This window comes from Halyomorpha halys, unplaced genomic scaffold (assembly GCF_000696795.3).
Source record: "Halyomorpha halys isolate HHAL.00 unplaced genomic scaffold, Hhal_1.1 Scaffold714.1, whole genome shotgun sequence".
NCBI lineage: Eukaryota > Metazoa > Arthropoda > Insecta > Hemiptera > Pentatomidae > Halyomorpha > Halyomorpha halys.
The window spans coordinates 388,396-392,292 of NW_027109944.1; positions in this window are offsets into that span (position 1 = coordinate 388,396).

Consider the following 3,897-nt stretch of genomic DNA (forward strand, 5'->3'; position numbering starts at 1 on the left):
CAATCCTTACAGTCCAAAATCCTTCGTAAAATCCTTAATGCTCCTTACTTTGTCACAAATCAAATCATCCATCAGGACCTTGATGTCCCCTATTATGTTGTCGATTTTGCCAGAACCAGATACCAATCCTTCCATAATAAACTTCCCAACCACCCAATCCAACTCGTCTCTAACCTGGCTTTTCCTTCACTACCTAATAATCCTCCTAGGTGTCTGAAAAGAAGATGCCCTCGAGATCTTCTCCTTTAGAAATGTTTTTGGAGTTCTATCAATGGGTAGATTCTCCACATGTTTGTATCATGTCATAATATCACTTACAGCAAATTTACTTGATGTGTATATATACATGTGTATGTATGTATACAATTTGTTAATAACAATAAATAAATTATTTAAAAAAACAAACATTTTATTTATATTCTACCACGGCCAAGTATTTCATCTTATACGATAGATATTTTCACTTCTATCCACCAATATTTTTACATGCTGATCTAACGTTTACGTTTCTATTTAATTTTACTATATGTCTTCATTTTTGGTGAGTTTAATTTCAATTTATTTTATTATTTATTTATTTTTATTTAATCTCCTTTTCTATGTAGCTTTTATACTTCCATTTTGTATATTTTTATTATTTTCTGATATCTTCACTGTATATAGTTTTTTGTACCCCTGAAGAAGAGATTCAACGTCAACATTGAACAGTTTATACAATTTTTGGAGGTTGATTTGAAAAAATTCTTACCATGAAGGTTTCGTACAGTTTAGTCAGTATTTAGACGTTTAAACTGCTAAAAAAACATTTCTACTTGTTTCACAGCCTTCCCGTTACATTATGCCACCTCCTATTGCGGTTAATAATGTATAAATTATTCTAATAGATATAATATGATTAACAATGGAAAGTATAGGTGTATTAATATTTTGGCTGGGTGTCAAAGACTAACAGTGAAGGAAACTGGTGTGGCCTAAGGGTGTTAGGACTGCACAGCAGGATACGAGCCAGAACACAACTTCCCACTTCTACTAAATGCCACGAACCTTTCCCTTCTCTTTAGCATAAAATATAATTCAATAAAGGCATTTTAAATCTATTGCATCTTTATTTTATTTTATATAAATTCTATACTAAAACGGTCAAATAGAAAAAAAAATGATTAAGCTGAAGAATCATGAAAGTTAATCGAGTTTTAATAAACCTAACCTTCGGATACAAAATGTCGAAAAGCTTTAAATTAATTCGATCTAACTTGAGTTTCGAATATTTTTTTTTCTATAAGACATATAGAACCAACCGGATCCGACAGAAGTTTGGAACGAAATTGAATAGTTTTGAGTGAAATTGGTTAACCCTAAAGCAGAAATAGAATTGAAAATTTAATTTTTATTTAAACCTTTTTAATTTTTTTTAAAAACTTAATTTGCCTAAATTTCTTTAAAACTTTTATCCAAAAATCAACCTTAATTTTCTATAAATGTTCATTACAAGCGATGTTATTTTATTTAGATAAAAATATTTTTGAAATCATAAATACATGACATAAGTATAGTCTAAACATTATAACACTTTTTTTTCATAAATTTAATTTTAAATAATTTTCGTTTTGTATACACATTTACTTACTGGATTTCCATATATATAACCTTTTTTTTCCCTCTTTAATATTTATCCAAATTAAATATTTTCTTATAATTTTAATATTCCTTATTCTAATACTGCTTTTATTTTCTTATAATACTTAGTCTATACACATTCTTCCAATACTACTTATGTAATTATATTATTTGTTATATTCTTATTAACTAGTTATTCTGCATTTCCTATATTCATTACAGTTATTATCTTAGGGACAGAAATTTTCCCTCTTGAATGGTTGTTAATTATTGTAAACTAACCTAAGATAAAGATATCATCCATACACGGGTCCCTTCGGGTTATCTAAGTACACTCAGGTGAAGTTAAAATGGTTTCGCCCCTTTTTGTGGGAACTAAAGTAAGTAATTATAATATAAACTAATTTCTCTTAATGGATTTTTAAATTAAAATGTTTCAAAAAAGACGATGTTAAAAAATTGACCAGTCACTAGGGAAAGGTAGGTCTGATATGATTTTTCAAAATGGCCGCTGTACATTTTTATTTTAACGTTATGTATAACACTCCTAAAGTTTTACAAATGGCTGAAATATCACCATAAGATATTTTATAGTGTACGAAACGAGCTTCCATTTCAGCTCTAATACTATGTTCATGTTCAATAATTCTTTTGTTTCCGAAATCATTTTTTTTTTTTTTTCAAATAACAAGAAATCATCATTATGAAAAGTTATTTTGGGAAATATCAAGGAACTGCAATGGACGCAGATAATCATCAGATACTACTTCATAGTACATTTATCAGGCTTTAAATGTAAGTTCTCAAAGGGGAGTTTTCTACGTGGTGAGGGAAGCCATAAGGTTAAACGAAGTAATGATATAGGTATATTATAAAAAATGATAAATACTATTATCATATCAAAGCTCTTTAAATATAATTTGATTTATCAAAATATGACATTAGATTATTAGCTTATTTGCTAATTTATGATCTGTTGATAAATCTAAATTCAAATAAACCACTCAAGTATCGATCATTGATTATATCGTTTAATCTTAGGGCTTCACCACCATGTGACACTCTCCCCCCGCTTAAAGAGGAATCAAGAAAATGGCTGATTTCCAAACTCGTATTTAATGAATTAAATCGAACCTATCATAATAAAAGTGTTATTTTGTGCGAGCAAAAATAGCAGAGAAAAATCGCCCAAAAATAATTTTGGCCATTTTCCAAACCATGTTTCTATTCTATAAAACCGGGTTTTGATTTTCGCAAAAAGTTGTGATTGTTTTTTAATAAAACTTTTGTTGTAGGTATCCATTAAAAAAATCCATTATTTAAGCCGAAAAACAAGTTCATGCGAGTTGACAAAACTCTCACTATCTTAAAACCTATTTACTGCATGATAAAAAATAATAAAACACGTGTTAAAGTAGTAAACAAGAAATTTAAATTTAAATATTTTCCGAGATTCTTAAAAAACTGTAAAAAAAAATATATTTTTACCAGATAACAAGGAATCAACATTTTTCGCAACCAACATCAAATTTAACGCACCCAATATGGAAACTGCTACAGACTAAGATAATCATTACAAATTACTTAATAGTATATTTATATGGCTTCAATTTGAGTATTAATTGTAGATCAGATCATCTAATAATTTTTGAGATAGTTTATCGAAACCCAATTTTTACTTTCCTTTACCTTCCTTTAGTGAGGGAAAGTATTGTGACTGTCGGATTTAAGTAATCTGATATTTTCGGTTCTTTTTTGAATTTGTATATAGTTGGGGTCGGGGGTCTCACTTTCTGATGCCCCCTTGCCACAGACAACGGAAGACCCCAAGACGCCGCGCCATTGCGATGCCGCCCAAATTATCTATCGTGGTATGCAAGCTAGGACCTGCCCTGCCCCTACCACCACGCCAGAGGCCAGCACATGCTGGCCAGCCTTTGAGGAAGAAACACGTATTTCTGACACCAGGCGATTTCATGGTTTTCACAATTTCGCCCACCGCTGAACCTACACCGGGTAGCGGCTAGAAGTTGCTGCGGCGGTGAAGACGTCATCAAATAAGCCATTATCCAAAAGAGACCCCAAGTTTGTTCTGGTATCACATTATTATAAATAAATATTTAGACTAACGTACTAACCCCAATTGCCCCTCCATGGAATTAACATTTAAAATTATTTATTTTTTTTTTTTATTGATAGATTTATTTATTGATAGATATTACAATCTGCCACACAGTTGTGGGCAATAGGTAATATTGATGAATGATCTCATACATACTA